Raw genomic sequence first — 22,042 nt, forward strand, 5'->3', positions numbered from 1 at the left:
AGAGGATTAACAGGTTCATATTTTCCTCCTATCTACATATCGTATGCATTGAACTGCTACCTTGTCCAGAATGTGGTCCTGAGGATAAACTATTCAAGAATGTGGGTGGTCTACACAAAAGATTTGGAAATTGATGACAAACAGTGAATAAGAAAAGGAAGAAAACAGGATTAGGTAATTTATTGCTGTCACCTAACTTTGAAATTTCTTGGTTTCCAACAGCACTCTTCGACTTTCAACAAATATGTTGATTATATTTACTTGGAAATAATACAGTAACAATAAAAACATTTTCTCATGACAGGACCATCAAACATAAAGTCCAAATTATTACTGTGTTTCTCTTCTTCCTTTATCATCCTAGTAAATGCCTATTGCACACATTTAAAAAATCTATTTTTTTTATATATTGTCACGCTTACCCTAGACCACATCATGTGTCTCACCTCACCTCCTACCATTTGTCACTGCCTCACTTATCCATTCATACCAGCTTGCTTTCTCATACTCAACAACAGCACACTTACAGCACACTCAGTGTCTTTATATTTCTTTTTTCTCTATTGAGAAGGTTCTGCTCACATGGACAGCTTCTCCTTCACATGGCCTGCCTTCAAATATCACCTTTTCAGAGAGATTTTTTCCCAACCTCACTATCAAAAATAGTCCTGTTCCACCTCAGACTATCACGCTTTGTTACTCTGTTTGGTTTTCTTCATAGCACCAGGTCTGGTTACAAATTTGCAGGGTCCAGTGAAAAATAAAAACATAAAACCCTTTGTTCAAAAACTCTTAGGACATTTAATATAGTGAGAGCAGAGCGTTAAACCAAGTGCATGGCCCTTTTAAATGCTGGTCCTGTACGATGGCACAGGTTGCAAGTCAATGAAGCTTGCTGTCTGTAGCAGTTATTGCCACTGGAAATTAACCTCCCAATCCTTGTGTTTGTTTAATCTGGCTCTCCTATTAGAATGCACACTCTGCAGAGCTCAGATTGCAACTGTCATGTTGACTGCTACATTTTACTTATTCAGACTAGCCCCTGATACATAGAAAACCAAAATTATGTATTTCCTGAACAAACAAATGAAGACAGTCAGGCAGAGAGGAAGAGTATTCTATCTCATTCAGCCTTTTTGTTCTATTTGGTTTTCAATGGATTGGATGAGGCCCACCTACATTAGGGAGGGTAATCTACTTTTCTCAGTCTACCAATTCAAATGTTATTTTCACCCAGAAACACCCTTACAGACACACTCAAAATAGTATTTAATGAAATATCTGGACACCTTGTGGCCCAGTCGACACATAAAATTAACCATCACAAAAATTAACTCACCACTTGTCAATTTGACACCTATAGCATCTCCTTAAACCATACTTACTCTCCAAATAAAGAACATAACAAGGTCAGAGAAGTGGCCATAGTCAGGATGGCCTTGGTGAATGGAAGTCTGTGTTGCTAAGTCCATGCATGACCTCCACCCCTGCCACCAGGGCCACTCTGTTCATGAGCCACTGGACGATAACAGAGGTAGCTGGGGGAAATGGCTGTCTGGTATCTACAAAATGAGTTACTTTATCTACTTGATTATTAAAACCTTCCTCTACTGAGGTCACCCTCTAGTGAGCATTCACATGGAACATAAATGTCTTCATGTTATATGACCATTCAGAGAGGTCTATCTACATAGACCTCTTCCCAAATTTACTTGTTATCTATTTCCCAATCTTGGAAGAGGGCCTTCACCAGAACTCGACCAGGCAGGCACCTGATCTTGGATTTTTAGCGTCATAACTGTGAGAACTAAATTCTGGTTGTTTGTAAGTCACCCAGTCTCTGGTATTTTGTCATAGCAGCCCAGTTTCAGACATCTGGGTTCACAGATTCATTGCTGGAGAAGAATTTTGCCTGAGGATGAATCATACCACAAGTCTCACTCATATTTGATTTAAGTGACAGTTAGATAAGACTTTCGAATTTATGCTTTAGAGTTGATGCTGGAATAAGTTAAGAATATTGGAGATTTTAGAATGGCATGAGTGCATTTTATATGTGAGGACATGTATTTTGGAGGACCAGGGGCAGAATGCTATATATATAGACTGAATTGTGTCCCCTCAAAATCCATATGTTGAAGCCCAAACCTCTAATATGAGGGTATTTGGAGACAATGCCTTTGGGAATCAGTTAGGCTTAAATGATGTTCTATTGGTGGGACTCACATAATGGGATTGGTGGTCTTATAAGAAGAAGAAGAGAAACTATACTTTTCTCTCTCTGCCAGGTGAGAAGGCAGAAGGCAGTTGTCTGCAAGCCAGGGAGAGAGCTCTCACCAGAATTCTACCATACTGGCATCCTAATATCTATCAGCTTCCAGAACTATGAGAAAATAAATGTCTATTATTTAAGCTACCCAGTCTATGATGTTTTTTACGGCAACCCAGGCCAACTAAGACATTCATCAGTATGTTACTAAGTGACTTCAGCAAAATTGTTTAAGTGTAAGCTTTTCTTATCAAATCAATTAGAGTGTGGTTAGTTAAAAACTGTGATTATTATCTGAACAAATTAGAGGTTTTTGTAGAATGATTAAGAATGCTATACTATACTTTTGAATCCAATCTTAAGATAGGTAGGAAAACAAAGCATTTTTATATATTAAATAAATCCTATACCTAATTACAGGAGAGATTCTTGAAAGGCAGAGAAACAAATTTCAGGAATCCTTGGGGATTCATCTCTGACTAACTTACCCTGGCAGCGCGTGTGAAGGCATAGTCATTGTTTGGTTTTCATCTCAATGGGCATCTAGTTTAATCCTAAATTCTAATTATCCATCCTTCACAAAGGGATTTCAACCAAGTCTTTACACCTGAATAAATATTGTTCGAGTTGTGGAACTCAAAATTTCTTAGGGACATTCTTATTTTCAGATGCTGCAAAAAAACTATACTAAAACGATTTTTAGCTCTTCCCTTTTTCTTAAACTATAGCCCTCATGTATAATACCTGTGTTCTAATCCTCTCATTACAGTAAAGGAAGCATTCTATGTGAAACATATTGGAATTAATCAAATAATAAAGCATATATTCTTAAAATAACTTCCTAAAATTTAACCTTAATTATATGAATAACCAGTTCAAATTTACTAGCCAGAATGTTCATAAAATGCAATGAAACTTAGTGAGTTGACATGATGACTTGAAAGAAACAAGAGCTAAGGGTTAAACATTGCAAAAGAGAAGTGATTCTGAATGTCCTTAATTGATATTATCTTCCTACTTGTTTTAGGGAGTGCCAGATTAAGAATGAAAAAAAAGTCATCAAATTTGATTTATTAGACATATATAATAAATCTTTGCTTTGATGTTTTAGTGCTTTGAAACCAAAACTTCAAAAATTAGAAATACAATACCATCTTTAAAATGTAGAAATGTGTTCATTCATTCAGTTGAGATTTTTGGAAACACCCAATTTTAGTCTAGATTCACATCATCTGTAACATTTGCAGCAGCTCTTTAGTCAGTCTCTTTGCCCAGATCTGCTTCTCTTTCATGTTGCCCTTTCCTTTATACATTTGCCAGACCAACCTACAGAGATGTAATCAGCATTATGGCACTAATTTCTCAATAATTTACAATAACACCCTATCACCTACTAAGTTAAGTGTAAATGTTTATCAAATTTCAAAGTATTCTAAAAGTTGGTCTTCCTTGATCTACCCAAACCCTATCTTCTCTTTTAATACCTACCTCATCTCTGTATATATTCCATTTTTTCTACTTATGACTCAGTCTGTGTTCTTCTGTCATCAGGAATAATTTCTGATTTTGTTTCTTAAAGTCCTCCTTTTCTTTCAAACTCTGGCTTTCTGCTTTCAGTCTGCTTTGGACTTTCCTTTTATAAACTTCTATTTTCCTTATCACTTATGTCATATTATTTAGAACTTGCTATTTTCTAATTTTTTAAAAAAATATTTTCCCTTTCAACTAATTTATAAGCTATTTGAGAGCAGTTGTATCTCTTTAGTAAATAATCTCTTCATCCTACAGAGGGAGGCCTTCATGCATAAAACTTGGCAAACTGCTGCTTCATAGCAAATGTTTCTTCTTGGTTTAGGAACTAAATAGGATACAAAGACATGTAAACAAGGGAGTTAATATTCAATGGGATAGTAAGTGGAAGAAAAAAATATGGATATAGTAAGATAGGTGAATATACTTGTGATAATTCTTAGACCAAATTCTTAAGCAAGAGCAGTTACAGATAGTAACAAAGACAAACATGAACACTGAGAAAAGGGAAATAAAAAGAACCATTCATTGCTCTACTCCCTTTAAAATGAAGAATATATAAAACGCAACACCTTGACAATTTGTTTTAGTAGAAATACTTAAGGTAGGTAATTCTAATTCATTTTATATTCAATTAAATCTATACCATCTTATAACAGTTAATGAGTAAACTTATTTATTATATTTAGTGGTAGCAAACCTACCTTTTTGAAACTACATTAACTTTTCTAAGCCTACTGGCCATTATTTCCTCTATGACCCCACCCACATTGGTTAAAAGAATGGGATTGCTTAACGTGAAAAGGAAAAACAGGTAGTGATCACTTGTAGAAATATTTTATAAGATATGAACTAGAATTATTAAATTTAGGTCAAAAATATGTAAAGTTCAAATTAAAATAAAAGTCCAATTAAAAAAAATTCTAACCATTGGAAGTGTCTAAAAAGAAAATTGTCTACTGTGTGATATTACGAGTTTACTGTCTCTAAAAACATTCAAGCAATGACATTTCTACTCATTACAAATTAAACTCTGAGACAATCTATTATGTACTCAATGAGTGGTGCAGATAGATTATAAGCAGTCAAGAAGGAAATTATAAAACTGCATTAACAAAAGCATGGCACTTTCATTGAGGAGATCAGAATTGAGTTAGGCCTTCTTTGCAAAACATTATAAAACTTAATGTTTATAGAATATTTATCAAATGTCACATTTGTTGAAATGCACAGTAATCATTAGGAATAAAAGGAAAGGTAATACAGAGAGAGAAAGATGAGAGAGAGAGAGAGACTGACTGATTTAGCAGTTTTCCCAAGGGTACATAATTAGATAGATGAAGGTAGCATTGGATACTAGTGTGCCAATACCTGAGGCCAAATCCTTAACCTCTATTCTATACTAGTTATTAGACTATCTGTTTAAGATGTAGTAGGTAAAAGGAGACAGGAAAGACCAAAGGTAAGGAAGTGCTAAGTCTGAGTGCTTCTGAAGAGCTCAACAAAAGCAGGGCCCACCCATTGGAAAAAATTGAGAAAAATAATTGTAAATTATATTGGAGCCAGATTGCCAGTGTAGAGCAAATTGTCCTAGCAAATGTCAAAGTTGTACATTATGCTTAGGAGTTAAGCTGCTGCATTTTGCACAGTGTGAAAATTCTGGAGGTTTTTCAAGAAAATTGTCATGTATACTAGTTATCCCACCAGGAATTAAAAAAAGTCCAACATACTATTGGGAAAGCTATTTTAGCCAAAGAAAACTGCATACCGATGAGCTTTAAATGAAAGAAGGTACAAAAAGTCCTGCCAACATATCAGGTGTAAGAACAATAAGAAACCAGTATGAAGCAAAAGCAAATGGGAATTTTGATTTCTTGAATACTAAACTATCCTCATCCATTGACCCCTTGCCACTTTTACATTTTTTAGAATTAATTTTCAACTAGTTTCTCTTTCAAGAAGTAGCAATGACCTTGGTTAATTTTGAGTTTAATCTTAAAAGACATTGTAATTCAATCTCTAGTTCTAAACTTGCTAAATATGTGACTTGACATGTTGAGGAACATCTCTTAAACAAGTTCTTACCTTCTAGATGAGGAAATTCATATATTTTTCACAGATGGGATATACACAAACTGTTGCAAACACAATTAAGATAATAATTATCATTTTCTTTTGATTTTCTTTTTTCTGAAGATCTTCAATATTGATTAATTGTAATGAACCCATGGATAAGTTTGTTATTAAGGAAAAGATGTTGAGAACATCAACCTGCAGAACCATCTGAAGACTAGCTGAACACAACTGCTATAACTAAAGATGTAAAGATGAGGACAATTTGAGACTGGTAGGAAGAGTGGAGATGTGGAAAACAATCTGGTTCCACACCCACATGTGGTGGTTGAGCATCAGGAGGACTATCTCAACTGCTGAGGTCCCCCCTGAAGAGTAAAGGGCCCCAGCCTGACATGGGGCTCCCTGGGCAAGGGTATCAGGGTTGGGAAGAGGAGTCCCCACAACATCTGATTGTGAAAATCATCTGGGATTCCATCTGCGTGAGGTGGAAAGCTGCTGGAAACCCAAGTGCTCTCTTAAAGGGCCCAAGCACAGATTCACAGGCTCACAGGCACTGACCCTAGGCTCTAGTGGACGCAAGGTGACTTCGGGGGTGCTAGAGACATACAAGGAGAGACTGAGTTATATGGCCCGAGGGCCAGGGTTGGAGGGACAGTCCCATTTGTCTCTATGTTGAGCCCTCCTCCAGTACAACCTAAAAGTGGGCACCAACTTTCTAGTACTGAGACCTCCTCTCACACAGCCAAATCTGAATGTGTATTGGTTTGGTGAAATCCACTTGCTCCAACCTGGTGACTCCCTGGGATCCTACCCCACTCAATTCATGCACTGCAGAAGACAATTTCGGGGGGCAGACAGCAAGCCCTGGCCCATGTTGCAGTCTTCCTTGGACAACTCTCAGGGGTCTGTACCCTGAGGTGGGTGGTGGATGGCCTTGATGAGCCCTGGGCATTTTTCAGAGTGGCCCCAGGTTCAGCTTGGATGCCAAAACTGAATCTGCATTAACTTGGTGAACACCACTTGCCCTAATCTGGTGACTTCCTGAGACCTCCTTCTCACCCAACTCATTTACCGCTAGAGGCTCTTTCAGTGGCTGAGCCTTATGGGCAGTGAGAGGCAGCATCAGGCCTCAAGCATCCCAGAGCATTTTGCTGAGCTTCCCTGGGCCCAGTACTGGAGATGGCTGGCCTCGGTTCACAGTGTGGCCTATCCCATGCACCTCCACGTCTGTCAAAGGCAGTAACCAATTGTGGATAGTGTTGTACCTCCTACTAGGTAGCCCCAGGCCAATCACAAGCAGCAGCTGACCTTGGTCTGCATGGGAGCCCCTCCCAAGAAGTGCCAGATCCAACACACCTAGAGGCAGGCTTCAGAACACAGCACAGCCCTATCTGGTTAGCCCCACAAGTGGAACACTGAAATGATAGTCTCAGCAGTCACAAGAGAATACTGGGGCAAATTCTACTCTGCGGGGTCAGCCCACACAGCAGTTCATACACTGTGGGTGTGGCCAATTCTCAGAGAGAGTCAGCCTGAGGGTCAATCTCACCCATTGACATGCCAAGGGTAATCAAGTCTCAACTAAACAGGAGGGGACACACAACCCATACAAGGGACACTACTAGAACACTTAGCTTTGGTGACTCCCCGGGATCCTACCCTACTCAGCTCCACTCAAATCAGGGACCCTGAATAACTGGGCTCCACAGGATACTTGCTATATAAGACCATCCAGCCAGGAGTGGGAGATGTAGGAGATCTACCTAATACACAGAAAAGAAAAAAAAAGGTAAGACAGAGAGAGGCAGTCAAAATGAGGACATAAAGAGATATATTCCAAATGAAAGAACAGGAGAAAACTCCAGAAAAAGAGCTAAATGAAATGGAGACAAGCAACCTACCAGATGAAGAGTTCAAAACACTGGTTATAAGGATGCTCAGTGATCTGAGGGAGAATGTCAACAAAAAGACAAGAAACATAAAAATAGAGATAGAAAACATAAAACAGTACCAGTGAAAAATAAAGAATACAACAACTCAAATGAAGGAAATATTAAAAGGAAATCAACAGAATATATAAAGCAGAGAATCAAACCTGTGATTTAGAAGATAGCATTAAACACCCAATCAGAACAACAAAAAGGAAAAAAAAGAACACCCCCCCACACACACCCAAATGAGGACAGTATAAGGGTCCTCTGGGACAACATGAAGCTTATCAATATTTGCATTATAGGGATACCAGAAGGAAAAGAGAGCAAGGAATTGAAAACCTATTTGAAGAAATAATGATGTAAAATTCCCTAACTTGGTGAAGAAAATAGACATACAAACCCAGGAAGCACAGTGAGTCCCAAACAAGATGAACCCAAAGAGGCTAACACCAAGACACATCATAATTAAAATGCCAAAGGTTAAAGACAAAGAGAAAATCTTTAAAGCAGCAAGAGAAAAGCAGTTAGTTACCTATAAGGGAGCTCCCATAAGACTACCATCAGGTTTCTCAACAAAAACTTTGCAGACTAGAAGGGACTGCCACAAAATATTCAAAGTGATGAAAAGTTAGGACCTACAACCAAGATTACTCTATCCAGCAAAGCTATCATTTGAAATCAAATGACAGATAAAGAGCTTTCCAGACAAGGTAAAGCTAAAGGAGTTCATCACCAACAAACCAGTATTACAAGGCATCTTAGAAGGACTTCATTAAGATGAAAAAAAAACAACAACATACATACATACATACATAAATAAATAAATAAATAAATAAATAAATGATGTGAGTCATAAAATGGCATTTACTTTAAATGTAAATGCTCCAATCAAAAGACATAGAGTGGGTGATTGGATGAGAAAACAAGACCCATGCATACACTGCTTACAAGAGACTCAGATTGAAAGACATGCACAGAATGAAAGTAAATGGATGGAAAAAGACATGTCATGAAAATGGAAATGAAAGGGAAAAAAAAAAAAAAGCTGGGATGGAAATACTTATACTAGACAAAATTGACTTTAAAACAAAGGCTATAACAAGAGACAAAAAAGGACCTAGTAATCCCACTTCTGGGTATTTATTTATCTAAAGAAACCCAAAATGCTACTTCAAGGGGATGTGTGCATTCATATGTTTGCTGCAGCATTATTTACAATAGTTAGATATGAAGGCAACCTGGGTGTCCATCAATGTATGAATGGATAAAGAAGAGGTGGTACATATATACAATGGAATATTACCCAGCCATAAAAGAATAATGAAATCTTGCCATCTAAAACAACATGGATGGACCTAGAGGGTATTGTGCTGAATGTAGTAAGTCAGACAGATAAAGACAAACGTCATATGATTTCACTTATAAGTGGAATCTAAAAACAAAATAAACTCAAACAAAACAGAAACAAACTCATAGATACAGAGAACATTTTGATAGTTGTCAGATGGAAGGGGGTTGGAGGTGGGTGAAAAATGTGAAGGGATTAAGAAGTACAAATTGGTTACTACAAAGTATTCATGAGGATGTAGGGTGTAGCATAAGGAATATAGCAAATAATATTATAATAACTATGTATGGTGCCTAATGGGTACTAGATATACCGGGGTAATGGGATGAGGGTTAGGAGGAAGGGTGAAAAAGGTGAAGGGATTAAGAAATACAAATTTGTAGTTATACAATAGTCATAGGGATGTAAAGTAGAGCATAGGAATTTAGTCAATAATATGGTAATAACTATGTATAGTGTCAGGTGGATGATAGTTTAATCAGGGGATCACTTCTCAAATAAATATCTAACCACTATGCTGTACACCTGAAATTAATATAAAGTACCACTGAATGTCAACTGTAATTGAAAAAAAAATTTAAAAAGGGGAGGAAAGGTAAAGTGGTTCAAATTTCCAGGTAGAAAACAAATAAGTCATGGGGATGTAATATACAGCATAGGGAATAAAATCAATAGTACTGTGATAGCATGGCACAGTGTCAGATGGTTGCTGGACTTACCATGGTGATCACTTCTTTAGGTATATAAATGTTGAATAACTATAGTGTACCCTGAAACTAATATAATATTTCACATTAGCTATATTTTTAATAAAATCTTTAAAAATTAATAACAAATATAGGCACACACACACATACACACAAACACACACACAGAACTAGAGGTAGAGACACCAATGAGTTCAGTCTGGTTACCTTTAGAAGATGCTATCGTATGTTTCCATTTTCTTGTGCTTTTTTGTATTTCCTTTTTACAAAAAAAATATTTTTAAAAAAATATTACTTTTGATTTCCTTATTTAGCAAAATAATGCACCTGCTGAGCCAAGATAGTATTAAATCACTCAAATGGAAAAAGAAAATAGATCAATAAAATTATCCAATATAAAGGACAGATTTAAAAGAAGCCTAAATAAAAATGAACAGTGATATATGCAGGACCACATCAAGCATAACAATGAATATGTAATGGGATTCTCAGGGAGAAAGGGGAGAAAAAATACAGGAAAAAATATTGAAAAATTCATGATGAAACATTTTTCAAATTTGATTTCACTTAATTTCAGGTAAAATAAACAAAAAGATATCTGTTGCTAGACTGACAATAACAAACTGCTAAAAGACAGAGGACATTATTAAAGCAGTAAGAGAAAAGTGATTCATTACTTAAAGGACAGCAATAATATGATTTACCACTGACTTCTCTTCATAAGAAAGGAAGGACAGGTAGCAGTAAATTGACAAAATGCTGAGAGAAAACAAACAAACAAAAAAAACAAGCAAGAATTCTATATCCAGTAAAACTGCCCTTCAAAATGAAGGCAACATACATTCACTGATACACAACAGAAGGAGAGCATTATTTGTTAGTACTTTTGAGCCATAAGAGAAAACTATAGAACGATATTTTAAATATAAAAACAAAGCTGTGTTTTTTTTTATACCTGCTTTATTCCAAATTAAAAAAAAGTAGTATAGTTTTTCATTTGTGTATAGTTATTAGTCATCACTGACAGAATTAATAAGTAAAAATAACTAATATACAACTTAATTAAGGAGTTTGTGCCAAAAAGTAAATTACCTATATTATTAATCTCACTTAATATTTCCTTTTTCATAACAGACTCTCAATGAAAAAGGCAGTGATTTTTCTTTTTTTTAACCCTAGTATAGTAACAAATAGTCTGTGGTCTGGCAGCTGGTCTATTAACTCCATAATAAGCAGCACTGTATACATTTGTTTCACAAATGTATTTTAATAATTGTTAAAATTCCTAATTATAAAAGCAGTATGAAAAATAGTACATTTTTTTGTATTTATTTCTCATTTGACTTATAATCTGATAAAATAGATCAAATATTAGGTTTATTTTTTTCAAAATTCTTCAGTTTTACTATATTAGCATCTGAATTGTATCACTATGCAATAGTTAAATATTTCATAGTCCATTTTTATTCTGAAAAGTTTTACTTCCTAATCATTCATTTCTAATTCCTACATTTATGCAAAGCTATAATAAAAATATTATTTCATGTTTTTTTTCCTTAAGTTTTTTTTCTTTGCAAGTCATATCCAAACAGTGTGAGGTCTAATGGCTATAAATAAGAAAATCTTGGATTGATCCATTTCCCTTTGAAAAATAGTTGATAAAGAAGTTAACCTCAGATTAATTTACATTTTGAATATCTGAAATTGAGGTCATCTTTCTAGGTAACTGAAAATTATGGTTACATTTTCAATTAGAAGTTTGCTTTTTTCCCATCAAATTATTTTTATATGTTAACCTTCAATAAATTTTAGGTCCTTTTGGTTCTAATCTTCTATATGTTTTATCAACAAAAGTATGGTAGTAAAAAATATCCTCAAACCATTCTGGGACTAGTTTATGTAGTACTTTCCTGTAATTTGGCCACATAATTTTATTGAACCACAGCTATAATTCTAGCCCTAAACAACCTTTGGTGTTTCACAGAGGAATATTACATGACCTCGGGCCACAAGAGGCTAGCATCAGGTTCTAATTACAGAATTTCACAATAGATAATGTGAATGTGTTTTTTGAGAAATATATATATATCAGAAACAGTGTAATTTTGAGAATTCTACAGTCGTGTAGTTGTGACTGGGTACATACATATGAATATATGGTAAATATTGATATCACAATATTTAAAAATTGAATGAAATATTAAAATGTAAATTATGTGTTACACACATCTTAAGACAATTGATGATTTTGTTAGAGAAGCTTCTAGAAAGGGGTGATAAATGAAGAATGACAAACTACATGGAAACAGAATTAAGAATGGAATGTTGGGTGAATTGTGAGAAAAAAAATCTGTCAGCAATGAATAATGCCTTATTTATATGAGTAAACAAAGAAGTTGGTTTTACATTCTATTAGACAAAATGTAGCTGTTATAAATCTACCCCATTATTCTACCCAAATCTTATCAAACTGCAATATTTTATTAGATGGTTATTTTTGCATCATTGTTGATTTCCACTAAAAAAAAAAAAAGCCATGATCTAAAACAGGCATGTGAAAATTGCCATACTAGCTCCCCCAGTCAAACTTGGTCTAAGGAGTTTTGAATTTAGATAAAGAGAAACTGCATTCGTTAATTATTGAGAAATCTTGAAGTCAATATAGAAGCAAAGGTTATGGCTGCCATTTGGCATGGGTGGGATGAGGAGGATCAAATTCAATCCCGTTACAGTACCAACAGTGTTTGTCTGTAGAAGAGGAACAAAAATGAAGCAGATGCACTGAGGGTTGGAGGATAGAAATTACCAAATATTAGAGACCCTGAAACCACAAAGAGAGAGAGAGAGAGAGATTAAGTTTTCCATTCTTTAGGACCTGTTTTGTACATTTCCACTCTGTTTTATTTGATTTTTTTTTTTTTTTTGTGAACTAAAATAGAACTTATTAAAATAACTCTTTAAAAAAAATTGATGTCTAATTGAGATGCAATATCCTATTAATTGCAGGTATACAATATCGTGATTCAATATTTACATACATTAAGAAATAATCCCCACAAGTCTAGTTACCATCTCTTGCCATACAAAGTTATTAAAATATTGATTATATTCTCAGTGCTGTACATTAGATCTCCATGATTTATATAACTGGAATATGTACCTCATAATCCCCTTCACCTATTTCACCCATCCCCAATCCTTCCCTTCTCTGGTAACCAACAGTTTGTTTCCTGTATCTATGAGTCTATTTCTGTTTTGTTTCATTTTTAGATTCCACATGTGAGTGAAATCTTATGGTATTTGTCTTTCTCTGCCTGACTTATTTCACTCAGTACAATACCCTTTAGGTCCATCCACATTGTTGCAAATAGCAATACTTCATTCTTTTTAATGGCTAATATTTCACTATACGTCTACCTCTAGACAGAAAGATAGATATTAATAGATAGATAGATAGATAGATAGATAGATAGATAGATAGATAGATAGATAGATAGATATAGTTATCACATCTTCTTTATCCATCCATCTATTGATGGACATTGGTTTCTACCATATCTTAGCTATTTTAAATAATGCTGTAATGAACATAGATATGCATAAATGCATATATCTTGCCAAATTAGTGTTTTTGTTGTCTTTGGATAAATACCCAGCAGTGGAATTGCTGGATCTTATGGAAACTCCATTATTTTATCCATAGTGACTAAACAAGTTTACATTCCCACCAACAGTGTACAAGTGTTCCCTTTTCTTCACATCCTTGCCAACACTTGCTATTTTTTGTCTTTTTGATAATAGCCATTCTGAGAGATGAGAGGTGATATTTCATTGTGGTTGTGATTTGCATTTCCCTGAGCATTAGTGATGCTGAGCAACTTTTCATGTCCCTGTTGGCCATCTGTGTGTCTTCTTTGGAAAAATGTCTATTCAAGTCTTTGTCCATTTTTAAATCGTATATTTTTCGTATCATGTAGTGTAAGTTCTTTATATTTTCTGGGCATTAACCCCTTATCAGATGTATAATTTGCAAATATCTTCTCCCATTCAGTACTTTGCCTTTTAATTTTGTTGATTTCCTTTGCAAAAGTGAAATTAATTTTTGATGTCGAACTATTGATTTAACACCTTTTATTTTTGTTTTATTTGAAATTTTAACCTTTTGCGGTTATTTATATCATTTGCATTTTTTGACATTTTTTACAAGCTTCAAACTTTGGAAAAATCTGTTGTATTCCTTAAAACTGTCCATTTTTTTTATTTTAGAAATGTAAAAGTATTACTTTTATTACTGTAAAATTTCACAGAGAATATGGACCTATTTTGTTATATATTGTCACAATTTTTATTCCTATAAATAATGCATTGAGAATCTAAATTGCACTGACCTAAAATATAGTAAAAGTAGACCAAGAGCCCCATTATTTACCTTTACAAGCTACAATGGGTAACATAATGGAATGTTCAAAATTCAGACTGTCCTTAAAACACAAAAGAATGCAGGCATGGGGGAGAGCTTTCAAAGATTCAACTTTAAAATAAGTAAGCTGAGAATGAATGTTTTCACATATTACAAATTCCACCCCTTAAACAACCTGCAGATTTGAGAATTAGTTATCAATAGACCAACTTCCGTTCTATGCAAAATACAAGGTATATGAGAAGAAACAACACAAAATTTATTCAGTCTATCATCACAAAGTTATTTTGGACAGGTGTATTGATAATCATAAGAAACTGAGAAAATCAATCTTTAGTGGCAAACTCCCATTTTCACCTGAGAAACACAGGGCTGAATGAAAACATAGGAATTTTGGCAGGAAGAGGTCTTGTTAAAGCATCCTATGCACCTCCTGTGGATGTTATCTCCCAATGATACTCCAGTCCCTTTATTTTATTATTGTTTTAAGGTGCATTGCAAAGACAAAACCAATAGGAAAACAAGAAAACAGGTATTTACAGACTACAGAGTCTCTTGTGCAGCAGCAAGTACATTGTCAAGGAGCCACAGGTGAACACCACATGAAGTGGTAAAATAGATTTGTAGAGATTTGATGACAAAGCTGTCTCTACAAGGCTCCATTCCAGGTTGTGCCCTCCATCTGTTCCACACGTCTTCATCTGGTTACATCTTAAAAAAGTAAAATATCTTCACTTTAAGATCTAAAGGAGTAATCTAAAAATGCGTATCTATAAAGGCAAAAAAAGGGATTTACCACACTTACTGTGATTATAATATAAATAAATGTTTTTGCTTGTAAAATTAGTTTTAAAAATAGTATCTACTTATTCTATTGTAATGTAAAGCATGACTACCATTCCAAATCAAAACCAGCCTCATTGGTCAATGCTGATATTAGTAATATCCTTTCCAATTGATAAACCAGCATATTTTTATTTAATTCTCTATCTTGCCTCTTCAATAAAAATGACAATAAAAGTTAAATGCACTTTCAGATATTTAAGGAGGTTCTTTTCCATAATATAGCATATTTTCCTGTCTTGATCATGTCATTGGGAAATTCCAACATTTTATAGACTGAATTTTTTGGCTGATTTTAAATAGAGAATAAAAGTATGAACCAAAACAAAAATCACATATACAGACAATGCATATAGAAGAGCTTGTCATTACTCAATGACACCTTTGTCTTTCTGCCTTGAGATTTAGACTATATTCAAGGGATAGGGTTATTGCTTGGACCTCATCTATCATGATTCCCCAAAAATAAGACCTAGCTGGACCATCAGCTCTAATGCATCTTTTAGAGCAAAAATTAATATAAGACCCAGTATTATATTATGTTGTATTATATTATTTTATATAAGACCCGGTCTTATATAGCAAAACACATTATGGGCTGAACACAGAGGTAATTATGACTCACATGATTAGATGGTATCCTCTACTTTACTTTTTATACAGAATTATATTAATAGCTTAATATTTCTTCTTCTTTGGTTTATCTATAAGTAATTTATCACACTGAGAGAAATTTTATTTTCTAACAGCATATGAATTAATAGTTTTATACTCTAACACCCATTCATTTACATGTATTGTACGATAGGAAGATATTTAGTGAAACTATCCTGAGTTGGAGAAATGACAGCTATAAAGGGCAGTCTAGTACTTTGAACCTGGATTTTGATACTGGCACAAGAATCTTCATATTCAAAGGCTTGCTTAGCACAAGAAAATAAATACACCTAACATTTTTTAAAATACTATTTTTCTTACAAAAATAAAAAGTCTTAATTTATCTTTCTTTAAAAATTAAAAATACAATACTCAGTAAATGTCATTACTGCCCAAGTTTTAAAATTTTTATCTTAAGGACAATAATTAGAATGGGATAATAGAAATAGGGTAAAAGCAAAAGAAATACCAGGAGAAATAGAGACTAGAGATGCAACAAAAAGTATAGTTGTATTAGTTAGGGTTAAGTCAGAAGTCAGAAATTATATTAATAATATGAACAGGGGAAATTTAATAGTAAGAAATGTTAACTAGTAGAAGGTGATTCCTAAAAATGATAAAGATAGTAAGGGGTGCAGAAGTAGTAGACAGATAAAGTTTTTCCTGTTTTTAGGATTGAGGGAAAGTGAGAGAAAAAAACTTAAAAACTTAGGATAGGGGACAGACGCAGAGTCTGGGATTCAGACCTCTTTGGAGAACGTGGAGAAAGTGAACACTCAGATTGTTGTGGCAAGTAAACCTGCTGAAGGGAGTGGGACAACCCTCTCAGTGGTGGAGAAACTTGTATAAGTATGTGAACTGTAGCTGGTTCAAAGCAGCAGCAGCCCACTCACCAGAGTGTTTGGGCTTCAGGTAGTTCACGAGGGCCTCTGACATTAATACTGAAATTCTAAGCTATCACCTGTCAGGCTCAAAACAGCTCAACCTCTTCATCTTGCCCTAGTGGTGCAATCTCTCTCTAGTAGCCTCTCATGACAAAGCTTAACATCAACATCAGTTGGCTAAGGAATAATCTCCAGATCTAGCATAACAACGTAGGGGAAGAAAAGATTGATCAGCAGCTAACAGTCAATAAATCCATAATTGTCACATTCTACACTGATGGCTATTCGTATTCAATACACACCTTTACACAAATGTTTGAACGTCCATAAAGCAAAAACAACTCATAATTCCATCTAACAAGATGTAATTATTCTTTGTACAAGGGATGAAGTTCTTATCCTCCCCCAAAATAAGGGGACATAAAATCCTAATTACCATTGTATCCATCGCTAGCTATATTAGTTACTACTCAAGTCCAGTCACCATTTCACTATGTGTTACCTAATAAAAAAAATGTAAGGTTAACCTCCAAAACTTGTACATAAAACAATAAGTAGAAAGAGAGAGCTAAAAATTGGTAATATGTATAGAAAAAAGGATATACAAAACAAGCAAGGAAAACGTATGCAAAGCTACCATACTACCGTGTTTCCCCGAAAATAAGACCGGGTCTTATATTAATTTTTGTTCCAAAAGACCCATTAGGGATTATATTCAGGGGATGTCACCCTGAAAAATCATGCTAGGGCTTATTTTCTGGTTAGGTCATATTTTCAGGGAAACACGGTAGTCCTCACTTCTGTAGTTGATCAAGAGGCTATATTTGATATCTGCAGAGCCATTCTTCTGCTACCCACTGCATATTTTATTTGCTTTCAGCCAGAACATCAGTTAGTTGGTATTCTTTACCAGGAGTGATAACTCAAATCCTTCATTTGAAGGATTTGAGTCCTCAATAGTTCTTTCTTTGGTTGCTCTAGTTTTCCAACTACCTTTACTAATGTGCATAAGAGCGTTAAGAGCCTGTCTTCTCAAAAGTATTGAGTCTTCTGTGTTCCCACTGTGTGGAAGAAAAACAGTTTTCTGTTGGCAATCACTATCAATCACCTCAGTCATTAGAGTAACTATTTTTGTCTGTTAATTTAGTGGATATAGAGGCCAAAATTGGCAGGTGACAAGCTTGTTTTCCAATTTAATCCAATGCAATGAGAGTTTTGCTTTCTCATGAATGAAGCATTCCCCCGCCCTTCCCTGAATACTAAGTTCATTTTAAAAGCAGACCTCAAAATTTCCAGACAAAAACCAAAAAATCCTTTGAGTAACTTATTAGGAACAATAGTGAGATAAGCCACTCTATGATCACTCCTTGATTTTCTGATTCCAGGATTCTGACTATGGGGGTGAAAGCATCACATAATGGTTTCTGATTCAGGTCACAAAATGCATCCTGTAAGGGAAATCCCATCATTTCACTACATTGTCTCCCAATAGTGCCATACCTTAGTCTTCAGTAAGCCACTGCATTAGGCCAGCTCCTTCTTGGTAATGGGGTAGTTGGTAAATCCATTAATTCCACGGGCATATGCTAAAATCCTCTTTATACAACCTAGCCCTGTGCCTTTCTTGAACACATACTCTGGTGCTCTAGACCCCCCATGAAATCTCAGTTTTCTGTAGAACTCTTCTTAAAGAGCAATAGGTTTTGACAAGAACCAGAAAAGCCAGTCTGGATATGTTTTCACTTCTTTAAAATATCATTTAAAATTTATCACCTTCAAAAGTCTCTATATTCTCCTTATTTGGGTTCTATATTATTAAATGTCCATTATTGTTTCCTTTAGCATAATTAATTTGTAGCTTAACTTGTTTTCTAAACTTTGTTTTATAAGCTGCATTTCTTGGTGTTGAGTCTTTAAATGAAATAGAAATTGCAATTTGCATGTGATGGGTCTCATAAGTCATCTGTGATTAGCATGAAGAACTATGACTCAGCTGGTATAATCAATATCTTGCTAGTCCTTTGGAAGATACTGGCAGATAAGGTTACTCAATTGTATCTGAACAGGGCATTCCAATCCAATAACTAGAACTTGGTCTCCAGTATTTATAATATATATTCCATTGTGCATATTAATTTTAGCTCTTCTTATATCTTATAGGTGGATGGCAAGAATTTGGTAAGAAGGATGTATTGTTACACACACACACACTAAGTTTTTTATATTGCACACAACCTTCTTTATTATACTCACTTTTCTTCTAGTTTCATTTCTGCTAAAAATGAGAAATTTTGCAGGATTCATGAAGGCCTACCTACTCAAAAGTGATGTTCTTGATTATGTGTTTTTTTAAAGATTTCTTCTAAAATAGAAATGCTATTAAAACTTGATTATTTTAAGTCTATCACTTCAGTAATTTGTCTTAATCTAGTTCTCCTAATCAATAGCAATGACAGTTGTGCACAGGACTGTAAGCAATCTTTCTTTTTATGCAGTATGATTAAATAAATTATTGTCTGGGTTGGTGAAATCAATATTACACTGGTTTTATATCCAAGTTTGCCTTTTTATCTTGCCTCACTAGATGTTCAAAAATATTGCAGCATTATCTAATTTTTTGCTACCCTGACAAAGTTTTTTTTGCTGATTTAAGTGATGTGGTTTATTTTGCCATTGAGTACAGCCTGTGTCTCAATCAGGTGACTGCTGGGTTCTCAGGCACAGCTGCTGTATTGGTGAGAGAATACAGATCTGGTTCTTTATGAGTTATTTAAACTTTGGATACACGTTCAACTAGTAACTCCAGTCAATAATTTCATAAATGTTTATCATGGCACAGTGGAGACCAAGGGAAGCTTTATGGGAATTTTGGTGAATATTCACCTCCATATCATACTAAGGGGACTCAATAGCATACTTACCTTTAAGAGAATAAAGCATAAGTAGGCAAAAATAAGTTCAACATTGGCCAGTTATAAATATCTTGAAAGTAATGAGCAGCAGTTAAGAGAACTTCTCCAGACAGACCATGTCTGGGGGTGAAAAAACTTACTAAAATGTTTTAAGTAGATTTTAAGAGGGAAGAAAATGTCAAAGTTTAGATTTAGGTTGGTTTGTAGAGTACGCTTTTGAGCTATTGCCAAGTATTTATATCTGCATCCAAGAAAAATGAAAAGAAAATGTTTTCAATGATGAGCCTAAAAAGAAAATGAAGGAGCACTAAGAGACACACACTGAAATTCCCAGAACATTACCCCTGTGAATACCTGACATAAACTGAACCTAAGTATTCATATGTGACCTATTAGTCAGTCTACTGTTCATGGAATATCCACTGTGATTTCCTTACACTATAGCAAATTCATGTAGCATACTTAGTAACTTACTCAGTTATTTCATTTCAGAATCCTATTTCGGAAAAAGGGGAGCAGAAGAAATCATATGGGAATATCCGTGAGAAAAAAAAAGTGCTGTTTTGCCAAAACAAAAGCAACAAACAAACAAACAAACAAACAAAAAGCATGACTTGATACCAAACTATCTCAAGAATAAGAGGTTTGTTTATGTGCTTAAAGGTTAGCAGAGGGTGGCTGACCAAGGCAGTGTGGCAGCTCTCCTGATTTTGACTATGTTCCCTTATAATCCTGAGAGTCATCTGGGGGTCATCTCTCCAGGTTGGGTTCAAATAGGCAGCTCTGCTCCACACTACATATCTGTGGGTTCTGATCCCCATGTATCTCATCCTCCTTGGATCAGCAGAGCAGGCAGGGCATGCTCATATCATAGCAATGGCAAAAGCACAACAGAACACACAGAACACACAGAGGCTTCTTAAGACTTAGATTCAGAAATGACACAAGGAACTACTAATAGAACTAAAGGGAGAAACTAACAGAAACATAATTACAGTAGGGGACCTAAATACTCCATAGAAAACTATGGATAGATCCTTCAAACAGAAAATCAATAAGGACATATCAACCTTAAATGGCACATTAGACCAAATGAACATAGCAACATTTACAGAGCCTTTTATCCCAGATCACCATGTTATAGACTTTTTCTCTGGTGCACATGAGACATTCTCAAGGATAGAACATATGTGGGGACACAAAACTAGTCTCAACAAATTTAAGGAGTCTGAATTCATACCAAGCATAGTGTCAGACCACAAATCTTTGAAACTGGAAATCAATTGCAAAAAGATAGCAAGAAAAAACACAAATATGTGGAAATTAAATAACATGCTACGAAAGAAAGACTGAGTGAATGGAGAAATAAAAGGACAGATCAAAGGATACATAGAAACAAATGAGAATGACAATACAACATATCAAAACTTTTGGAATGCCGCAAAGCAGTAATAAGAGGGAAGTTCATATCATTATAGGCTTATCTCAAGAAACAAGTAAAATCCCAAATGAACAACCTACATTTATCTCAAGAAACAAGAAAAATCCCAAATAGACAACCTACATTTCATCTTAAAGAACTAGAAAAAGAACAAATGAAACCCAAACTCAGCAGAAAGAAGGAAATGATAAAAAATATAGTAGTATTAAATAAAATAGAGAATACAAAGACAACAGAAAAAATAAATGCAGCAAAAAGCTGGTTCTTTGAAATGATTAATAAAATTGAGAGTAAACCCGTGGCTAGACTCACTATGGAAAAAAGAGAAAAGACAAACAAAACCAGAAATGAAAGAGGAGATGTTATGCGGGTACCACAGAAATACAAAAGATCATACAAGGATACTATGAAAAATTATATGCCACAAAATTCAATAATTTAGAAGAAATGGACACATTCTTAGTAATATATCACTTTCCTAGACTGAATCACGAAGAACTAAAATATCTAAATAGACAGATCAACATTAAAGAAATTGAAACAATCATCTAAATCCTCTCAGAAATAAAAGTCCAGGAGCACATGGCTTCACTAGTGAATTCTATCAAACATTCAAAGATGATTTAATACCTGTCCTTCTCAATCTCTTTCAAAAAAATTGAAGAAGAGACAATACTTCTTTATTCATTTTATGAGGACATTATCCTGATACCAAAACCTGGCATGGACAATGGAAAAAAGAAAGAAAACTGCAGACCAATATCTCTGATAAATACAGATACAAAAATCCTAAACAAAATACTATAATAGCATATCAAATATAGCAATACATTAAAATGATTATACATCATGATCAAGTGAGGTTTATCCCAGGGGCACAAAGATGGTTCAACATATGCAAAAAGATCAATGTGATATACCACATAAATAAAATAAAGGATAAAAATCATATGGCCATAGCAATAGATGCAGAAAAGCATTGGCAAGATATAACATCCATTTATGACAAAAACACTCAATA

This window comes from Rhinolophus sinicus, linkage group LG01 (genome assembly GCF_036562045.2).
Source record: "Rhinolophus sinicus isolate RSC01 linkage group LG01, ASM3656204v1, whole genome shotgun sequence".
NCBI classification, from domain to species: domain Eukaryota; kingdom Metazoa; phylum Chordata; class Mammalia; order Chiroptera; family Rhinolophidae; genus Rhinolophus; species Rhinolophus sinicus.